Here is a 23,197-nt window from a genome sequence, read left to right as displayed (position 1 = left end):
TCCGGCGGTCCGTTTGCTTTGCAGGTAAAGGCATCCTCAGTCGAATCCAGTTTCAGTGTTGTAACTCTCCCAAGGGACAAAAACCCCCGAAACATTTGGCGCCGTCTGTGGGGAGAGTACCTCTGAAATGGCTTCACAAGAACCTGTACCCAATCCAGAGGCCATTCGGCCTCCAGATGATATACTGGTCCAAACGGACCATGACTCAGGGGACGACGCTGACGTCGAAACCTATGTGGATCCAAATGGATCCCTCATCTCTAAGCGTATCCGTAGTAAGGAGAGGCGGGAGCGCCACCATGACCAGGCAGGGCCAAGCAAAACTGCTGGTCAGCCAAAGAAGCCCTCGGGGCGGCCGGTTGATCCTTCCCAGGCGGCAGGATCAACTCCCGTCACTCGGGATGAGCTAATGTCACTCCTGAGCAGCCTCAGGGGTGAAATCAAGAAGCTCGCCTCGAAGAAGTCGCCTGCTCCTAGAAAGGAGCAGTCGGCCAAGAAGCCAGCCCAAGCTGGCAAATAGAAGTCGGTCAGGGACCGTCAGCCAACTCCTCATCCTGCCCCTAAGGAGAAGGCCCGGTCCCAATTTGACCTTTCTCGGCTCCGTTTCCCAAAAACGGGCGCAAGAAAACCCATCCGGCACATACAGCCGGATGGTAGCAAGAAAACGTTCTCTGACGCTCGGCAATACATTGAGGAGAGGAGAACCCAGCAATCAGAGTCGGCTTCAACGTCGACTTATCATGATAGCTTTCGGAATACCTCTGTGAGGTGTTCCCAGTCGGTACATGAGACCCCAGCAAGCAGCCAACGGGTTCAGACTGGGCCTCATATGATTCAGTCCGCCAAGTACATGGCACAACCATTGTACGAGGCGCCAGTTGTACCTTACATGCAACCTACCCTCTATGGAGGACAGACGGCATACGGCTATCAGCCGATGGACTGGCAGCTTAGGCTGCAACACCTTGGAGATCAACCCTCTGCTTTCTCCAGGGAAATAACTGATGTCGTACAGCCGGCTAAAGTTAAAAACGTTCTGGTTGGAGCCTATGACGGGACCTCCAACCCAGAAGACCACCTGCTAGCATACACCCACCTCATGTATTTACAGGGGTTGGATGATGCCGCATGGTGTCGTTGCTTTCCAGCCACCCTGAAGGGCATAGCCCAGCAGTGGTTTGGCAATCTGCCGGCTGGTTGCATAAATAGCTTCAAGACGCTTGTGTTCTTGTTTGCATCAAACATCTCTATGAACATCCCTGCCAAAAAGACAAGTCTTGACTTGGGCAATGTGCAGCAGGGAGATAGAGAAGGTTTGCGTTCCTACGTCAGGCGGTTCAATCTGGTCCGAATCCAGATTCATGTGCTGTCTGATGAGGTCGCCTTCACAGACTTCTTCAAGGGTCTGAAGGACGGGTCTACTTTTAAGTACGAACTCGTCCGCAAACAAATCTTTACTCTGCAAGGAGCCTTGCGAGAGGCGGAAGCCTATATACAGGCGACCGAACTCTGCTCCTCCAATAAGCAGTCGGACCATAAGAAGTCCGACCGACAGAAAGAGAGTCGGCCTGCTCAGCCGGCCCCTAAGCCAGAAGAGAGCAAAAAGAAAAAGCAAGTCTGGGCCATTGATAACTCTGATCAACCGGCCCAGAAGAAGAAAAAGGAGTGGAAACCGTACGTCCCAAGGTACGAATTCCACAAGGATTGCTGCTCCATCCTCTTGGAAATTAAGGATCGGCTAACTCTTGAAAAGCCGACTCCTATGAAAGGTTCCGCTGAAAATCGGAACTAGAACAAGCATTGCCATTTCCATGAGGATGTTGGCCATGACACGAACGACTGCTTTAGTCTCAAGCGGGAGCTCGACCGTCTGGCCGACAAAGGACAGCTGAAGTCCTATGTGAAGTCCAAAGTGACTTCAAAAGCAAATCCGGGGTAGTCCAAGAAGAAGACTCCCAGCCTGCTGTGAGTGCCGAAACTGATGAAGAGCCGGTGTACACCATAGCAGGCGGATTTGCCGGTGGTGGCCCGACCATTCGGGGTACCAAGGACCATCTAAGAAAGATTGTCAATTCTTTTGAGGCGGGGGATGCATCAAGCGCATCCACCTTCCCTAAAGTTGTCATCACCGAGCAGGACAGAGGCAAAGTCCATCGTCCGCATGATGACCCTGTTGTCATTGAGTGCAAGGTTGCCAACCAGCTGGTGGGCCGAATTCTGATTGACACAGGAAGCTCCTCTGACCTCATCAGCCTCAAATGCTTAGCCAATCTCAAGTACAAACCGGATAGCATGATGGAGGTCACCCACACCCTTGTTGGGTTTGGGAGAGGACTTGTGCACCCAGTCGGACGAATTGACCTACCTGTCCGCCTGGGAAGCAGGGGAGACGGTCGGCACATGACCATCCGTTTCCTAAAGGTTGAAGAGCTCACGGCTTACAACCTCATCTTTGGCCGTCCCACTCTTAATGAGTGTAAGGCCGTCATCATCCCTGCTCTCATGCTACTCAAGTATGAGAAGGATGATGGAACAGTCGGTTCCCTTAATGGGGACCAAAAGACGGCCCGAGAATGTTACCTCTCGGACGTCAAGCCCGCGGCCGTAGCATCCGGTCGGGGCAAGCAAACAATCAACCTCAACGATGTCGAGGAAGAACAGTGGGCCCCACCAGCCGGAAAGAAAAGAAAGACTGATCAGCTGGTGGTGGTCAAAAAAGAAAAGCAATAGCAATCACTGACCGGGGAACGGTTGGATGATCTTCGTCCCCAGCCTGCTGGTGAACACATTGATATCCCTCTGGATGACAGCCGTCCAGAGCGAACTGTTAAGGTGGGGACGATTGCTTTTGCAAAGCTGGGTGAAAGCCTTCACCAGCTGCTGAGGGAATTCAAAGAAATCTTTGCCTTTGAAGTGGAAGAGATTCTAGGCATCAGCCCGGATCTCGCTGTCCACAAGCTCGTCGTGGATCCTTAAAAGAAGCCCATCCGGCAAAAGAAAAGAAACCACGGCGAAGAAAGAAGTCAGGCGGCAGCTGCCGAAGTAAAAAAAGTTGTTAGATGCCAAGTTCATTCGGCCGTGCAATTTCCCTGAGTGGGTAGCTAACGTTGTGTTAGTAAAAAAGCCGAATGGAACTTGGCGGATGTGTGTTGACTACACAGACCTCAACAAGGCATGTCCAAAGGATAGCTATCCATTGCCTAAGAGCGACAGTCTTGTCGATTCAACAGCCGGACATGCCCTGATGAGTTTCATGGACGCCTATTCAGGATTCCATCAGATCCCCCTATGGAAAAAAGATCAAGAAAAGACGGCATTCGTCACTGATCAGGGGTTGTTCTGTTATACGGTGATGTCGTTTGGTTTGAAGAATGCGCCTACTACCTTCCAACGAATGATAAATACGGTCTTCATCAATCAAATCGGAAGGAATGTAGAGGCGTACATCGATGACATGATAGTCAAATCCAAACAACAGGCGGATCACCTTGCTGATCTCCGAGAAACATTCGCCACACTCAGGCGGCACAAGGTCATGCTTAACCCAAAAAAGTGTGTCTTTGGTGTTGAGTCTGGGAAGTTTCTCGGATTTTTGATTGACCAAAGGGGAATAGAGGCCAACCTTGAGAAAATACAGGCGGTAATCGACATGAAGTCGCCCCGTACTGTGAAGGAAGTTCAGAAACTAACAGGTTGCCTGGCGGCCTTGAGGAGATTCCTCAGTCTGTCAGGCGACAAGTGCCTCTACTTTTTCCAGGCAATAAAAAAGAAGACAAACTTTGAATGGGGGGATGACGCAGAGGCGGCCTTTTAAAAATTAAAGACTCATTTGCAATCTTCGCCGAGGCTTGTTAGCCCTCTGCCCAAAGAGACGTTCTTCATGTACTTGGCCGTCTCCGATCATGCCCTCAGCGCTGTTCTCCTACCTGAAAGAGACGACACTCAGCTCCCGGTCTATTTCATCAGCCATGTTCTCAGGAACTCTGGTTGAAAAATTTGGTCTCGCCCTTTACATGGCCATCAAGAAATTGAAACCCTACTTCTTGGCACATGCGGTAGTGGTCTATACTGACCAGCCGATCAAGCGGCCACTCACAACCTTGGAGTCTTCTGGACGAATGCTCAAATGGGCGATTGAAATGCAAGGACTAGAAATCACTTACGAACCAAGGAAGGCAATAAAGGGACAAGCTTTCACTGACTTTATTGTCGAAATGACAAGGCCGATTGTTCCGGACAATACAGACCAGGTTTGGAAAGTGTATGTGGATGGGAGCTCCACTATCAACGGCTGTGGTGCAGGGATTATCTGTCAGTCTCTTGAGGGAGACAAGTACGAGTATGCACTACGGTTCAAGTTCCAGGTCTCTAACAATGAGGCCGAGTATGAAGCCCTGCTTGCTGGCATTCGGTACTGTAAGGCAGCAGGGGCAAAGAAAATTGACGCCTGCTCGGATTCACAACTGGTCGTACTCCAAGTCCATGGGACGTACGAGGCCACTCATCCGGCCATGATTAAATACTTGCAGGCGGTCAAGGATGAAGTTGGGACACTTGAAGAATTCCATCTAACCCAAGTGCCCAGGTCTTCAAACAATCAGGCGGATGCTCTGTCCAAGCTGGCATCATCCGCCTCCTGTGAAACGCCTCGGTCAGTTTTCTGGGAGGTCATGGAAAAAAGAAGTATATCTGAGGAAGACCCCATTGGAATTCTTGACCGAAGCTCAACCTGGATGGACAGCATCCGGGCCTATCTTGCAGACGGCACGCTCCCTGACTCACAACAGGAGGCGGCTGTTCTGAAAAAGCGAGCAGCTAACTTTGAGTTGCGACAAGGAGAACTCTTCAGGGCTGGCTTTTTGAAACCCCTGTTGAAGTGTGTTACCCCTGAGAAGGGGAAGGAAGTCCTCGAAGAGTTGCATTCGGGATTCTGCGCCTCCCATATAGGCGGCAGAGCCCTCGCGGCCAAGGCCAGGCGGCTTTACTTCTGGCCAACCCTGGAGTCGGAAGCCATGGAAATGGTGAAAAAATGTGACAAGTGCCAAAAGTTTGGAAAGCTCATCCATCGTCCGGCTACAGACCTGACGACCATCCACAGCCCAATACCCTTTGCCAAATGGGGCGTGGACATTCTTGGGCCATATACGACTGCACTAGGCGGCAAGCGCTATATATTGGTGGCTGTGGATTACTTTACCAAGTGGGTAGAGGCGGAGGCAGTCAAAAACATCAAAACTAAAGACGTCATTTCCTTCATCTGGAGGAATATAATCAGTCGTTTCGGGGTGCCCATGTCTATGGTTTTTGACAATGGTCCTCAATTTGAGACGCCTCAACTCAAGACTTGGCTAGGAGACCAGGGGGTCTCAAGTTTCTTTGCATCAGTCGGCCGGCCGCAAGCAAACGGCCAGGTCGAAGCCTTCAACAAGTTAATCTCAGACGGGATTAAAAAGAAAATTGAGCGGGTTGGTGGCCTTTGGGCGGATGAATTACCACACGTCCTCTGGTCCATCAGAACGACTGCTAAAGGGGCAACTGGAGAAACCCCATTCCTTATGGTGTATGGAGCAGAAGTTGTTCTGCCCATTGAGCACTATGAGCCGACTCTTCGAATCATGTTGTATGATGAAGAGGCGAACTGGGAGGCCATGCGCCTAGCATTGGACTCACTACCAGAGCGCAGGGGCAATGCTGCCTTGCGCCATGAGATATACCGTCTGAGAATGACTCGGGCTTACAACAAAAGAGTACACAAACATCCTCTCAAAGAGGGGGACTTTGTGCTACAGAAAATGGAGGCAGTCGGTAGGGCGAATGAACAGGGAAAGCTAACCCCAAATTGGGAAGGCCCCTACCGAATCTATGAGGAAGTAAGAGACGACACCTACCGCCTGGAAGACCCAGACGGCAGGCAGCTGCCTAGAACTTGGAATGTAGACAACTTGAAAAAGTACTACTTCTAAGTACGAATGAAAAGACCTCAATTTTGTAATCTCAAGTTTTGTTAATGAGTATGCCTTCATTTCCCAACTTGTCTTTTTATTTAAGTTTCTTAGTGTCGCCTGTATACAAAACAGACGACCAATCTGTTTGGAAAGCGTCTATCCCAACAGCAGACGCCCCAATCCCTCTGAAGGAGCCGATTGTTTCAGAACAGTCGTTCCTACGAAATTCATCAAGTTTATACCAACACTTGACGAATATTTACTTGATCATTTAAGAGGCCTAAGGCCAGATAAAATCATGATGAGGCCCATGGCCGGATGTTAATAAACAAAAAGAGACCGAATGGTCACAGTCTACTCCAACATGAGTATGACCGTCTGCTCCAACATGAGTCAGATAACCGGCGACGTCCATTCGGGCGAATTCGTCGAGGAGAAGCATCTCCCATTTGGGTGGCACATTGCTCTACGAATATATCAAGCGGCCCTACCGAATGCTAAGGCAGCATTCGCAGTCGTTTGTTTTAATCGAAAGTGAAATCTAAAAGACCTGAATTTTCTATCTTTTCTAGCGCAGTTCAGAAATGGTCATTGTTTCATAAGTAGAGGCTAAGCGAGGCATGAAGTCGGATGCGCCTGTTATTGCTCAGGGGCAAAACAGGCGGAATATTTGATTAATATACGAGTTAAGTTAACTACTTAGCACTTATTGAGGCTATTGGCTGGATGACGCCTAATCCTTGCCTATGGGGCAAGACAGGCGGACAATTATTGGTTAAGTTACAAACTTAGCATTTAATCTCAAAGAGGCCTATGGCCGAAGGCGCCTGTTTTTGCTTATGGGGCAGAACAGGCGGAGATTTCCCCTTAGCAAATTAGCTAAGTTGGAAATTTGAGTTTAGTTCGAGCCAATGGCCGAATAAACACTTATGTTTGCCAATTCTGGATGACGTCTGCCGCGTGGTTTGGGGCAATCACTATAGTGATTGATTGACTTAGAAACCATAAATACTTTCTAAGTATCAACAATTTCTAAGTCAATCAATCCAAAAACCGAAACCACTCGACATCCGTCCAGGGGCAAGAACATTCGCATGCTATACAGGTTATAATACTTAGCCAAAAACATGCAATGAAAAATTCAAAGGACAGAATATGGATAACTTCAGCCAAATGGCCGAATGATTCAAATTAAAAAAGACCAATCGTCACCAGATTGTCAAATTACCCGACCCCTCGGTCGGTAAAGATACAAATACTCGGCACGCAGGCCGGAAAAACAAAGTACTTGGCCATTCGGCCGCAGAAACAGAAAAAATAAAAAGCTTAAGTGATCAGGGGAGAGCCTTTTCATTGGCAGCCGGCCTGTTGTCCTTCGGCTGCTCTTCATCATTTTTCTCTTGCTCCTCCGCCTGATCTTCCTCCTCACCACCAGAGGACGACTCCCCAGAAGAGTCGGACCCAGAGCTTTCCTCGGTCGCAGCATTCTCAGCCTCTTCAATAAGACGAGCGTCGAATGCTTTGCTGGCTTCATCAAACTTGGATTTCCAAGTCTGATAGTCTGAGTCCGGCTGCACAGCCGCCCAAGTGTCCCGCATGATGGCATCATAATCGCTCATCATTTGCTTAACAAGAGCCTCTCTCTCTTGCTCAGCCACGGACTCAAACTTGGACTTCAGCTGGTGCTCCTGGTTGCTGAGGCGCTGCTCCAGGCGGCCCACCTTCTACTTGGCTCTCTCGGCCTCTTCTTTGGCATCTTGAAGAGGCTCGAGCTTCTCCTTAAGATTTGTAATTTCTTTCTTAAGGGAAGTGATGCGCAGGCGGGCCGAGTCCAAGTCCTTCTTCACCTGCATGTTGGCTTCCGCCTGCGAATACATCATATCAAGCGTCAGATACTCATTCTGAGCAATATCAAATTGAGCTTGATCCAAGGCGGACTCGGCCCGAGCTTTAGCGACTGTTACCTCTTTGGATTTCTCCTTGAGGGGTTGCCTGAGCCCTTGGACGCGCAGCATGGCCTGCAAAAATAGCCGAATGGTTAAAACCAGGCGGATAAAAAAAAAAAGAGTTGCTTAAGTTAAGACTCATACCTCGCAGAGAATCCCCAGGATGCCATCCAAGTCCAGGGTGCCGACTCCTCTGACAGACGCCTTGTCGTCAGGATCAACCGCCCTCAGCATGGACTTGGCCATCTGGATTACAGTCGGCCTCTACACAGGAACTGAGAAGGAAAGAAAGTTAGAAAAATAACACAAGTATATTTGGAAGAACAATAAAGACAAATGGTTTTTACCGTCGTCCTTCGGTTCCTCCTCTCTCCCCAGACTCCTCCTCTCTCCTGCTGAGCCGACAGCAGCGGTGGGTTGCTTGAAGCCACCCTTCGATGCCCTCTAGGCATCCGGTTTGCTGATCTCCTTTTCAGCTTCGAGAGAAGAGGCGTCTGGGCCCTTCTTGGGCTTATGAGCAATGTGCTTCCGGCCGCCCTTGCCGGATGCGCTCACATCACCCGCCCTTGTCTTTTGGACCTTAGGGTCGGATGGTTTTGAAGGAGATTTGGAAGGCGTACCCTACATCAACGCAAGATAAACGCCAGTTAGAAATCATTCGGGCAAATTTAATATTGGTCAGAAATGAAAGTATAACAATTTCCTACCTTGGAGGTGCCGCCAGTTTTCTGCTCGTCCACTTTGGTGTGAGTGGTTGCTTCTGCCCTGTTTAGGACATTCGACCTGTATCGAGCAGCAGATACAGCCGGCTTCCTTGTAGCCGAGAGCTTCTCCATTGCTTTATCTGCAAAAATGAACAAGTATTAGCATCATTAAACAAGTACTGAAAAGCAAAAGTAAATTGCATATAAAATAGACGGCCGACTACCTCTCGGCATCTCAGAATTTAGCCCACAGGCGGCTAAGAATGTTCCTTCTTCAAACCACTTGTACAAAGGGAGATAACATTGAGGGGTGATCTCCTTGTCCCCCTCATCATTCGTCCGCACGGACACGGTAAACAACCCCGCGTCCATGATCTCCTCCTTTGCCCGCCTGGGAATAGGCGGCAATGCGCTCCTGCCTGCTAGGAGAGGTGGATCCTTATTCCACCTGTTATACTTTTGGTTCAAGCAGCTGTCGACAGACTTGACTATATAAAACTTAGTCCTCCAGTCTTTCCACTTGTTCTCTTTGCCAACAGCCATCATGTACCCCTTGCAAGTGGTCAAGGTGTACCAGCCCTCACCGCCCCTAGCAGGCGCCCTGCTCAGATAGTGCATGTGGGCGAACGCTTCAAAGCTCGCCTCCACCTGCAGCATCTCACAGGCGACAACGTACCCCAAAATATTGATCCAGGAGTTGGGTACAAGTTGCCAGATACCCAGTTGGTATCCGTCCAAGATCCTCTCCACGGCCGGATGGAGAGGGAAGCGGAGGCCGGCCTGGAAGGCCGCTTCATAGCAGCCAAATGCTTTGTCCTGATAGCTGGCCAGACTCGGCCAGGTTATGGTGTCGCCCTCGTTAGGGACCGACAAAGTGTAGCCATAGCCTAGGACGACCTTGCGCCTAAAATTGGCAAGGCCGGATGCCATGGCGCTCCGCCTGCCTGGCGGAACATGCTGATAGTAGGGGGCTCTCTCCAAGCGCCTGGAAGCGCTCGGCTCGGCCCAGCTTTCCCCCCTATCCACTGCCAGAGACTCTCTGGCATAATCTATATTTGATCTAGCCTCCTCTGAAGTTACGGAGGCATTCTCTGAAGAAGATGACGAGGCCGACTCGTCATCAGAGCTCTTATCAGAGCTAGGGGACCGCCGACTGATGCCAGCGGGGTCCTCCCCTAGACTCTCTTCCGGCGCCTGTCCAGAAGGCCCGGGTTGATATTCTTCATCCGCCTCCCCCAGGATTCCATCACTGGGAGTTCCACTAGATGTGGGCGAATGGTAATAGGGGGGGTAGGAGGAAGATAAGGAGGGCTGTCAGGATGTTCCGACAGCTCACTTCGAGGCACTCTTATTGAGCCGTCTGAATAAACAGTCGACCCATCCGAATGGTAGAACACTCCATCGGAGCTACACTGCCTTGCCGTTCTTTTGGTTCTGGCCATAGTGTCCTGCACAGACACGGAAACGGTCGGATTCGGAGAAGTTCGCAAAGCAGGGTCGTTGGCCAAGCATTTGGCACTGCTAGTTCTAGATTCAGCCGTCCCTGGTGACCGGCTAATCACTATCCTACGTCGTGCCGCATGCAATTGGGGAGCCATTTTTCGAAAACCAAGAAAAAATGAAAAGTAAATGAAAAAACAGGCGTTACCTTTAGAAGAAGGGTGAAAGACGCTTGGTGTGCTGAAGAACAGTCGGACAATTGGCCGAGTGTCGGATGCCTGAAAAGTTAAAACACTTTGGGAATTTTGAGATTCTCTAAGTTAAAAAGTCCAAGATTTTCTAGAGATTCGCAAATGTGTGAATCTAAGGGGGGGGGGGGGGTCAAACCTCACTATTTATAGGGGGGTAAAACCCTAATTTTTCCCCCTAGTAATTTTTGAATCTGATCACTCAGATACCGACACCTGTCACAAGAGTCACGTGCAATGCACGTGACCCCTGTGAGGGGCAAATGATTTGGGTATTTTATACCCGGCCAGGTGGCCCAATCAGAAAGCGCCACGTTTCCTCCATATAGGTGCCATTTGGACCTATGGAATGATGACACGTGGAGGGTGGACTCTTCTCCGTCCTACGTGGACTGAAGGTCCAGCAGGGACCATTCTGGTTGCGACACGTGTCACTCAAAAGGTGCTTCAGAATCCTTTTGGGCACAGTGACATGTGTCACTAAGGCAATTGGCCCTGGGATGGCAGCCTTCTAAAGGCCCAAATCCCGAGGCGCCGCAAAACGGCGTGACCTAATTCCTAGGTCACCAAGATCCTAGGAGGGGCACACTTTTGAAAAGGACCCTATAAATAGGGATATTCTGGCATTTATGACAGACAAGTGAAAAAACACAGAAAAAAGGAGAGAGAATATACACACAATACGAGACAACACGTCACTTACCACAGAGCTGTCGTTTTTAAGGAACACACAACACTTTACCTGAGCTCGGAATCCGAGCAGATAAACTTTACTTCCGCACGTTTTATTTCCGAACGTTTACTAACTTAATCTTCGGAGGCGGACCACCGACCATCCGGCGGTCCGTTTGCTTTGCAGGTACAGGCATCCTCAGTCGAATCCAGTTTCAGTGTTGTAACTCTCCCAAGGGACAAAAACCCCCGAAATAGGGAGTGGTCCCTATTGGAGTTTTGAAGGCGGTCATATAAGCCCATAGTGAATCAATGAGTTTGGAGGACCAATCCTTCCTTTTCCTAGCAACCGTCTTCTCCAAAATCACCTTGAGCTCTCTATTGGTGACCTCCGCTTGACCACTCATTTGAGGGTGGTAAGCAAGTCCTCGCTTGTGAGACACCCCATACTTATCAAGTAGTCGAACGAAGGTGTGGTGCTTGAAATGCGATCCCCCATCACTAATTATTGCTCTTGGAACACCAAATCTCGGGAAGATCATTTTCTTGAAAAGATTGACCACCACCTTAGAGTCATTCTTGGAGAAGCCACGACCTCCGCCCACTTAGACACATAGTCAACGGCGACCAAAATATACTTGTTCCCATGTGAAGAAATGAAAGGGCCCATGAAGTCTATAGCCCACACATCAAAAACTTCAAGCTCAAGGATGGGGTTTTGCGACATTTCATCCCTTCTAGAAATATTCCCCATCCGTTGACATCTATCACAAGTTTTGACAAATATCCACGCATCCTTGAATAGAGAAGGCCAAAAGAGCATAGATTGAAGGATCTTTGAGGCGGTCTTTTGAGCACTCATATGCCCACCACAAGGAGAAGAGTGGCACATATGGAGAACACTTTGAACCTCGTCGTTGGGGACGCATCTCCTCAACAAACCATCGACCCCTCTTTTCAATAAAATGGGATCATCCCAAATGTATCTCTTGGCCTCATGCTTGAGTTTTCGACGTTGTTGCGAAGTGAAATCCGGCGGTATGGCACTACAAGCTAAGTAATTCACAATATCCGCATACCACGGCTCCGATTTCACTTCAAGGACATAAAGCACATCATCTCTTAGAGCGTCCTCTATTGGCAAGCCATCATCTTCAAACCTTGCACCGCCCAACCTTGAGAGGTGATCCACCACCACATTCTCGGCTCCCTTCTTGTCTCTCATCTCATAATCGAAGTCTTGGAGGACTAAAACCCATCTCAACAACCTTGGTTTAGCTTCCTTCTTCCCTATCAAATATTTGAGAGCCGAGTGGTCGGTATACACAATTGTCTTAGAACCAATGAGGTAGGTTCTAAACTTCTCGAATGAATGGATAACCACTAGGAACTCCTTCTCGGTTGTTGTGTAGTTTCGTTGGGCATCATTGAGAGTTTTAGACAAATAATGTATGACATGAAGTTTCCCATCCTTTCGTTGTCCAAGAACCGATCCAATGGCCTCGTCGCTTGCATCGCACATGAGCTCAAATGAAAGAGACCAATCCGGACCTTGGACAATAGGAGCGGTGCAAAGGGCTTCTTTCAACCTACAAAAGGACTTATGACAAGCATCATCAAACACAAACTCCTTATCTTGTTGCAATAGGGATGTGAGAGGCTTAGCGATCATTGAAAAATCTTTAATAAAGCGCCGATAGAACCCGACATGGCCAAGAAAAGACCTTACTTCCCTCACGTTGGTGGGGGAGGAAGTTTTTCGATGACCTCAACCTTGGCTCTATCAACCTCAATGCCGGCATGGGAAATTTTGTGCCCAAGAAAAATCCCACTTTCCACCATAAAGTGGCACTTTTCCCAATTCAACACGAGGTTAGCCCTCTCACACCTTTCTAAGCAACGAGATAAATAAGATAGACAATCTTCATAGGTGGCTCCTCCAACGAAGAAGTCATCCATGAAGACTTCTATCTCATCCTCAATCATATCACTAAAAATGGACATCATACAACGTTGGAATGTTGCGGGGGCATTACAAAGCCCGAAAGGCATCCTACGATACGCATAAGTACCGTAGGGGCATGTGAAAGTCGTCTTCTCTTGATCCTTGGGGTCAATCGGAATTTGGAAAAATCTCGAGTAACCATCAAGGAAACAATAAAAGGAATGCTTTGTAAGCCTTTCCAACATTTGATCAATGAACGGTAGTGGAAAATGATCTTTGCATGTACTTGTGTTAAGTTGGCGATAGTCAATACACATGCGCCAACCGGTAACAAGTCTAGTGGGTACTAGTTGATCATGATCAATTTTCACTACCGTCATGCCCCCTTTCTTAGGCACAACTTTCACGGGAGATACCCAATCACTATGAGCAATTGGGTAAATAATTCCCGCATCAAGTAGCTTAGCCACTTCCTTCCGCACAACCTCTTGCATGGAAGGGTTAAGCTTTCTTTGCCTTTGCCTAAGGGTTTGGCATCTCCCTCTAGATCAATTTTGTGCATACATAAAGATGGACTAATACCTTTGATATCATCAATGGTATAACCCAAAGCTTTCTTGTGTTTTCTCAAAACATTGATCAAGAGGGAGGTTTGCTCCTCCGTTAGGTTATAATTTACAATCACGGGGAAAGACTCATCGGGACCAAGAAATGCATACCTCAAGCCCAAAGGTAGAGGTTTCAAGTGTACCTTTGGTGCTCCCTTACCATTGGGGCTCTCTTCTCTTTCTTCAACTTGAAAGAGGTCATGAATGTAAGGAGCCTCTTCTTCCAAGCTCGCGCGCTTGCACTCCTTCTTGCTTTCCTCAAGCAAATTCTCATAGAATTGTATGTCTTCATTGTGAGTACCTATATTTGATTCATTCAACAACACACTTTCAAGAGGATCATTAGTAGCATGCAAGTGGGAGCGAGAAAATTCATCAAGAACCGTATCAAGAACATCTACCCTAAAGCATTCACCACTTGAGGAGGGTTGTTGCATGACATTATTCAAATCAAACTCAATAGAATCATTGTCAATTTTTAAGAATACCTTCCCCTCCTTCACATCGATGATAGCTCTAGAAGTAGCTAGAAATGACCTACCCAAAATTATAGGAATCCTCTCATCCTCATCCATCTCTAGCACATAGAAATCCACGGGGAATGTGAACTTTCCTACCCTAAGGGGAATGTCCTCAACTTTGCCCATGGGGAACTTAACGGAACGGTCCGCTAGTTGGAGAGTAATGTTAGTGGGAGAGAGGTTTCCTACACTAAGCTTTTGGTAGACGGAATAGGGCATGAGACTCACACTTGCTCCTAAATCACACAAGGCTTTATCAAATTCAATGCCATTGATAGAACAAGGGATGGAAAAGTTACCCGGATCTTTCAATTTGGTAGGTAGTTTGTTGGAAAGAATTGCACTACAATTGGCGGTCAAAATCACCGTCTCACACTCCCTTCTCCCACTCAAAAGATCTTTCAAAAATTTGGAATAGTGGGGCATTTGCTTCATAACATCAACAAAAGGGACGGAGATATGCAAATTCTTAATGACTTCCAAAAACTTCCCGAATTGGGCATCAAGTTTAGCTCTCACAAATCGTTGTGGAAAGGGTAGCTTCTCCTCTCTAGGTTGGCGATTTAGGGGCAAGGGGGTGGCTTCTTTTTCCTTGGGCACCTCAACATGTTTTTCCTTTTCAACACTCAATGGCTCATTGGGTTTTTCACCCTCATTCTCTAACTCCACCTCTTCTTGGGGTTCTTCCTCAATTAAAGGTTCACTCCCTACTACCTTCCCACTCCTTGTTGTCACGGCATACAAAGGTTTTGGGTTGACTCCTTGACTTGGGATATGAGAAGAAGAAGAAGAAGAAGAAGAAGAAGAAGAAGAAGAAGAAGAAGAAGAAGAAGGGGATGAATTAGATGCAAGTTGAGCAATTTGGGTCTCAAGCATTTTCATATGAGCATTGGTTCAGTTTTGGGCCTCTTCATGTTTCTTTTGATCTTCCTCACGCATTTTTAAAAGAGCATCTAATTTAGCCATCACGGGATCTATTGGAGGGGCTTCAAGTTGAAGAGGTTGTTGAGGTGGAGGAAGTTGGGGTTCATGGAAACCCGGAGGCCTATTAGTTTGGGCATAGTTAGAAACACATTGGCCCCTATTTCCTCCGGTGCCTTGGTTAGGAACATTGCTTTGTTGATTATTTCCCATGTTACCTTGGTCACCAAAATTTTGATTTTGATGGTCATGGTATCGGGAATTAGGTTGTTGGTTTTGATTACCATACCCCCTTTGGTTAGAGTAGCCTCTTCCATTGAAATTGGAAGGGCCTCCCCCACCATGGTATTGGTTATCATAACCACCACCACTTTGGTTCCAACCACGGTTTCCACCTTGATTCCAATTCCCCATTTGCTTGGAGTTTGGCCTCAAGTTTCCTACATTTCCCATTCTAGGAGCAAAATTCATAGCATTGACATTTTCCATATTACCATCATGTTCATGGGTAGGGGGTTGAACTTCACAAGCATATACACAATGAGAGGTATCATGATCATAGGTTTCACAATTAGAACAAAACATGCATCCTTGGGGCATTGTATTGTAAGAAGAGGGGGAGGAAGTATCCATACCATTGCCTCCCTTAATTGAAGGGGAGGTATTACCATGAGGTTGGACCTTTCTTTCATCAATTCATCCATTTGCTTGGTCATTTTGGAGATTTGGGTAGAAATGTTAATTAGGCTTGCTCCAATGCATAAACACCCTTGCTAGAAGTAGCATCCCTTTCTCCTTCGTACCAATCATCATAGTGCTTTGCGGCCTCCTCTATAATACACTCCACTTCATGCTCTCCTTTGTTCATGATTTGACCACCGGCCGCGGCGTCTAGGCTTGTTCTTCCTTGAGGTGTGAGACCTCCATAGAAAGTGTGAATGAGTTGATACTTGGGTATCCCATGGTGTGGGCATTGACGTTGAAGCTCTTTGTATCGTTCCCATGCCGCACTTAGAGACTCACCACTCTTTTGGCGAAAACCTTGAATCAAAGACCGAGCCTCGGCGGTCTTCCTATGGTTATAAAACCTCCTCAAGAAAGCCGTAGTCACTTGGTCCCATGTTGTGAGAGAATTAGGGGGCACCTCCTTCTCTAGCCATTCTAGACCTCTCCCAATTAGCGAAAATGAAAACATTTTGAGGCCAATATATTCTTGAGTCACTCCATTGGCCTTTATTGTGTCATAATATTTCTCAAACTCTTTTAGGTGCTCATGAGGACTCTCAAACTTTCCACCCGAGAATTGTTTCCTCTCAATCAAGGCAATCAAATTAGGCTTGATTTCGAAATTGTTGGCTTGAGTAGTATGAGTTAAGATCCCACTTTGCGCTCTAAAAGCTTCGGGGGCCCCAAGACGACTCAAAGGCGTATTCTCTCCCATTTTAGAACCTTCTTCACTCTCAAACTTATAGGTTGAGAAAGGGTTGATTTCTAAACTCGAAGATGATTTAGGGCTATCTAATTCTTCACTTGAGGGTGAAGAGGGTGGAGTATCTTCTAATTCTCTTACTCCTCTTGTTGGAGTGTGGGAATTTCTACTCCTTGCTCTTGCTTCTCTTCGAAGTAGGGACAAAGACCTCTCTAGCTCTGGATCGATGGGAATCAAAGATCTTGAGCGGGTTCGTCCTCTGTTCATACAACAAAGCTAAGAAGAACGTAAGCACTGACAAGTAACAAAAGTAGCAAACACTAACAAATAAAGATGAGATAGTCTCAAACAAGCAATGAAATAGCAATGGAAACCGTCTCCCCGGCAACGGCGCCAATTTGACAAGGCAATAATCGTGTCGTTGAGCGACTACACCTAAATCAAATGAATTTATAACGCTCTACTGACCTAATACGTGTATATGGTAAATAGAGGGGTCGAACCACAGGGAGAAATGCTTAAGCACTGCATTCATTACCTAGGGTCTAAGCTATCTCGGAACAAGAAGTGTGAATAACTAGAAGGTTAAACTAAGAACGAAATGGATTAAAATTAATATAGCTAGGCACCAAGGGAAATGGGTAGGTGAAGTTGACGCTTGATCATGCAATAACAAAGTAGCATATCAATGGTAAACTAAACATGCATGAATACCGAAGTAAAGGGGTCCAATCTAACCGCCTTTCGGGGTTAATTGGTTTCTCCTAACATAGCCTCTATGTTTCCACATTAGAACCATATATTAGAAGGTGCAAACAAAGAATTATCGATAGTAATGAATATCAACTAAGTCAACTTCCGTTACTTGTTAGTAAAGACTCATCTTTGATCAACTAACAATGTGCACTTGCAAGAAAGACCAAAGAATATCAAGCATGCAAAGACTTTAATCACCATTAACATAACCCCAACATTATAAGCATGAACAATTAGCAACTACACCATCCCCACACCCTTGGCTAGGTGACTACTCACAAATCATATTGAAAACAATATCAATCATTAAATCAATAAGCATCAACATGATTAATAAGCAAAGAAGAAAAATCAAAGGAAATAAGCAAAATAAAAAACAAAGGTAAAGAGAAAGAGTAAGAGATTGCTCATTAATTGAAGATGAAGGTCTACAAAGGATTGAACAAAACTCCTTCTTCAAAATCCAAGTTCATCAATGAAGAAAACCACACTTTCTCTCTCTACCAATGAAAACTAATAGTGTTTCTCTCTCTAGATTTAGCTAAAATGTAGAAAAATTAAAACTAAGTTAATCTAATCTTCAAAACGTTCTAAGATGGGACTTATATAGTCCGTACAGAGCCAGCTGATAAAAGGAGAGGTCCGACCGAACAAATGGGAAGGTTCGGCCGGACTACAGGGTAGGTTCGGCCGGACTACAGGGTAGGTTTGGCCGAACCATGGGTAGATTCGGTCGAACCTCCCTGATCCTGGTCTGGTCGAACTCCTGTGGTTCGGCCACTCCTACAAAACTACCAAATTTCATCTTGCCCCTGCCTCAACGTTCGACCGAACCACTGAGCAGGTTCGGCCACACCTTGGTTCGGCCACACCTTCAGGAGGTTCGGCCGAACCTCTTATGAATCATGCTTCCTCCAGCTTCCCTTGAGTTTAGCTTCCTCCTCTTGAAAATCCCGATGGTTCCTACAAAGCATAAGCATGAAAATCACAATAAGAACAAAGCGAGAAGACTAAGAAAAGGGAAGATAAAGGAGAAAGAAAAGAGGAAGCAAAACTAAGTAAAAATGCTTAGAAAAAGGGTCAAACAAGTGCAAATGAGGGGAGAATCCTTAGAGAAAAAGGATAAAAGAGTGGCATAAATGCCACTCATCAGTAAGACCATGGGACTTAGTGCCTAGACTCTATTAATGACTCGACAAAGTGTTATAGACGGCGAAATTTAACCGAATTAATTAGCAAACGGGTTAATTAGACACTAGGTGATGACTCAATCAATAATCCGAACCGTCGGCAAAACAACAGGACTGGCGTCGCACTGTGTAGTGTAGCGCTAGACGACAGAGTTGTCGCCAAGCGCCAAATTCCACAGAGTGGCGCTGCAGTCCAGACTTTGGCACCAATGTTGGAGCTTCAATCAGGGACTGTTTTCGGTGTTATTAATCAACAGGGGTATGCCTAAAGTCGTACTAGGTTAATTCTGATTAAAAAATTAGACTTTATTGACTCTAATTAATTAATTAATTAGGCAAAGTTCTTTAAGTCATTAATTTATTTAATCTCAACACAAGTCAAACAAACAGTTAAGAAAACATATATGCACAACAAATAATGCACAATTAGTCAAGTAGGCACAATATGATGCAATGAGTTTGCAACCTAACCATGGCTCTAGTTCTCTAAAGTTCGAGATATGGTTTAGTCAATAGAGGGTCCATGGTTAATTGTCCGGATGCACCGCGCGGAAGCCTAACCGTGAAGAGTTGGCGCGAGTGGATGGGACACCGCGAGTTTTAGAAAAACTCGCTTCCATGGTTTGGTGAATTCAACATTCTCGGATGTACCCTTTGTTGCTCAGAGCGTTCAATCAGGTAGATGGAGCATGAATTCCTAGAGGGTTATGTCCATATGTAGAACATATATGGGTTTTAGAAAAGTGAGAAAAACTCAATCCGGAAGTAGGATTGAGCAAACAATGCGAAAAACTGGTCGAAATTAGAACGCATATTTCTGGCTCGATATTGGAAGAATTTGGCGCCAGCAAACAGAGCTTGGCGCCAGGTTTTAGCTGTAGCGCCTGGCGACAAGCCTGTCGTCTGGCGCTACAGTTAAATGTCTGGCGCCAATACTCTGGTCGCTGACGCTAATTCCTACATGCCTCAGCAGCTTTCTGTGCTCGATAAAATTTTCCAGTTTCGCGCAGTGTTATTTCGGTCCTAGTTGTGAAAGATATTTCTCAAATTTCCTACGTGTAAAATCCTATGTTTTAACTCATTACGGATGGTCTTTCCAATGAGATCTTTTTTTTTATGCATATGACAATAATTTTAATCAAAATTACGCACATGAAATACTTAGAACGTTTCGAGTCTCATCCACTCATTCTAAATCATTGCCGAAACAAATTCAGGAATTAAAATAGAAATCCTCCCCAGTGGAGTCGCCAAAAACTGTAGGGAATATTTCAAGCATTAATCCCCTAGCTTGAACCCCACTGTGATCATACACTAAAGTACGGTGGCGTCTAAAGGGAAGAAGATAGAGCAAAAGAGTCGCCAACAAATTTTTTAGGAACTTGTAAACCGTTCACGAGGTGAAGGTTACACCCCTTAACGATCCAAGAGATCGTCAACTCCATAAGGTCTTGAACCAAATAGGGTTCGGGGATGAAGGTACAAATCCAACCTAAAAGAGATTGAACTTGCCCTAATCATAGGCCTCTACTTTATTCAGAACGTATTCATATGCGCTTTCTGACTAACATGCAAGCAATAGGATTAACCTAAACCTGTTTATCTATGTTGGTTGAATATTAATGCACAAATAAATCTATTATTGGCGATCACTTGAATTATAATCAAATTAACCCTAACAAGATTATTAATTATCTTATTAAGCGTGATTACAAGTACATATTCCCTTTAAACATGCAATTAAAAGGCGTGATCAAGCAATAACAATAAATATAATCAAGCAACATAATAATAAGCACAATAATTATAACAATAATTATAATAACAATAATTATAATCATAATAACAATAATAATAATCATAACCATAATCATGAATCATAAAAATAAACATAATCATAATTAATAATCATAAATCATGTTAATGATAAAGCATAATAATAGCAAGATCCTAGGCATGATAGTAACAAGATTAATAACAAACCCTAGCATGTCACTAAGCAATAAAAATCAAAGCTTTAACCCTAACATGATACTAACATGAATAAATATTAGGAAGAACATAGAAATCATCATACTTTTAATCATACTTGGCATTAAAGTTACCCTAGACATGATACTAGGAATTTATTGTTGTCACCCTAAACATCAAATTAAGGAAGACATCCTAACATGATACTAGGAATTAAAATAACAATCTAAGCATGAACTCTACATCACAACATCAATTAAAACCATTAAAGTACTTATTTGGATGCCTCGTATCTCTTTCTAATAACAAAATACGCGTTAGTAACTTCAAAGAAAATAATAAAACAACAATAATTAAATTAAATAATGGAAATAGAGATTTGGGACCAAAGCCTCAGAAATTAAACCTTTCACGTCTAGGGCGAAGGCAACTTCAAATATGGCTAGGTGTATCTAAGTCTAATGAATGCGGAATTTTTTATATTTGAGAGAGAGAGAGAGAGAAAAAAGTCAAGAGAATCTTGATGAGAGTTGGTGAATGATTATTGAAGAGAATGAGAGAGAATTGATGATTGTTGATGAAAACTGGTTATAGAAAACGGAGTTTTTAGCACGTTATTTATAAAGAAAATCAGCCAAAAAGATAAAATATCAAAAAAGAGTTCTGGCGCACATAAAATCTGACTAGCGCCAGGCGCCAATGCTGGCGCCAGGCGCTAATCTGGAAATTCACGCGTTTTCTTAAAATCAGATAGAAATTGCCGTACAGGAGGATAAAATCGTATTTCCCTCAAAAATGCTCTTTGATTTTAATTAAAACTCTGAAAAGTCAACAAAAGTCAATTTATCAATGCTAATTGAATTAGGAATGAAAGGAACCTTCTAGAAGAATCTAGAAGACTAAGACCATTCCTAATTGCATTACGAATGATAAATCTATATTAGGCCCTCCTCTAGATCATTGGGCCGCATATAAGGCTCAAACCGGGCCCAGTTTAGTAAATTGGCCATAACTTCCTCAATATTCATCGGAATTGGGCTTATAATATATCGTTGGAAAGCTCTTGTCAAGCCCCATCCAACTACACTATTATTGGACCCATATCATGGACCAACCAAATTGGATTGGCTGTTTTCTTAAAATAAGTTTTCAAAAACAGAGAGAAGAGTAAAGAAATTAAAACTATCCGCAACACTAGACTTTCCACACTTTCACTTCATTCGATTAATTATGATTCGACGCGAAAGGTACTCATCACTGGGTTTGGTTTTGGGGAGACACAAATGGGTGTCTACAGGTCTATAATGCAAGACTTAGACCCGGGATGCCACTTCAAGCCTATGTGCAAAAGCTGACAAGGTTATTTAACAATCTGGAACTGATTGGTAGACCGGTGGAGGATGAGCAAGCGGCTCATATGCTTTTAAGCTCACTCCACTCGGGGTACGTTGCAATTAAGATGCAACTTACCAACAATCGGAAAAAACAGTCCTATAAGGAAGTTGTTCAAGAGCTCCAGAAAACCTATTCTTTCAAGACGCCTAGGTTTGCAATAAGGCCCAAGAAGAAGGAGTTCAAGAACAAGGCTAAGATGCGCTGCTTCTATTGTCATAAGCAAGGTCACTACAAAAGAGAATGTAGCGAGTATCTGGAAGATGAGGCGATAGGAAAAGAAGCCTTGGTCTCAGGTATCATCTTGACACTTGAATACAAGCAATTTATAAGGTATTAGATACCGGAAAATTGACTCACTTTATGCTCCTATTTCAGGAACAAAGTGAGCGACGCTTATCAAGTGGACATGAGTACACAAGTGGAAGATGAAAATAATCTATCCAAAGAAAGCTTGTAATCTCGTGTGTTTTGCCTAAAATATAAAACTTGTTGAGTTTTATCCACCATACTTTGATCTTGTGACGTTGGACATCATTTTAACCTTGATCGCAAGACTTTTGTTTCATGTCTTGTTTATATTTATGGAAATTACACTTTTGTGTGTTTAGACAAAATTGTTTATTATGATACCAAAAGATCTAAGACCATGGAGTCAAACCAAACTTACTTGTGGCATTGTCGTCTTGGCCACATAAACATCAAACGCATCAAGAAGCTTCTACAAGAAGGCGTTCTTGACTCTTTCGATTTAGAATCTTTTGAGAATTGCGAAGTAAGTTTATTAGGAAAGATGATAAAGCAACCATTCTCCAAGTTGGGAGAAAGAGCAGGTGAATTATTAGGTCTAATACATACCAATGTATGTGGACCAATGAGCTCCGCCACAAGAAACGGACATCGATATTTCATCACTTTCACAGACGACTATAGTAGATACGGCTATGTTTACCTAATGTCGCATAAATCTGAATTTTTGACAAGTTCAAAGAATTTCAGAGTGAAGTGAAAAATCAGCTTGGCAAGAAAATCAAAGCCCTTCGATCGGATCGAGGTGGTGAATACTTGAGCCAAGAATTCGATGACCATCCGAAAGATCATGGTATACTTTCAGAACTGACACCTCAAGGAACTCCACAATGGAACGGAGTATCCAAACGGAGAAATCGAACCTTGTTAGACATAGTACGATCAACTATGGGTCTTAGTGATCTTCATATCTCTTTCTGGGGACACGCACTTTTAATTGCGGCACTAACACTGAACCGTGCTCCATCGAAAGCTGTAGAAAAGACTCCATACGAGTTATGGACAAAGAAACCTCCTAGGTTGTCTTTTCTAAAGATTTGGGGATGCGAAGCATATGTCAAGAAATTAATTTCTGACATACTTCATCCCAAATCTGATAAGGTTTACGTTGTGGGCTACCCAAAAGAACTCAAAAGTTATTACTTCTACAACAAATCAAAGAACAAAGTGTTTGCTGCTTGCGATGGTGTCGTTTTAGAG

The 23,197-nt window shown here is 45.0% G+C and overlaps 1 non-coding gene across 1 annotated transcript; it reads left to right on the top strand.

The window, feature by feature from the left end:
* The first annotated feature begins 15,906 nt into the window (after positions 1-15,906).
* On the top strand, positions 15,907-16,012 carry LOC145637579 (small nucleolar RNA R71). The gene has a single exon (XR_014114347.1). It is a non-coding gene; the product is annotated as a small nucleolar RNA R71 (small nucleolar RNA).
* Positions 16,013-23,197: the final 7,185 nt, after the last annotated feature.

Source organism: Chenopodium album, chromosome 6 (assembly GCF_948465745.1).
Source record: "Chenopodium album chromosome 6, dcCheAlbu1.1, whole genome shotgun sequence".
Classification (NCBI taxonomy): Eukaryota; Viridiplantae; Streptophyta; class Magnoliopsida; order Caryophyllales; family Amaranthaceae; genus Chenopodium; species Chenopodium album.
This window is presented reverse-complemented; position numbering and strand designations above follow the sequence as displayed.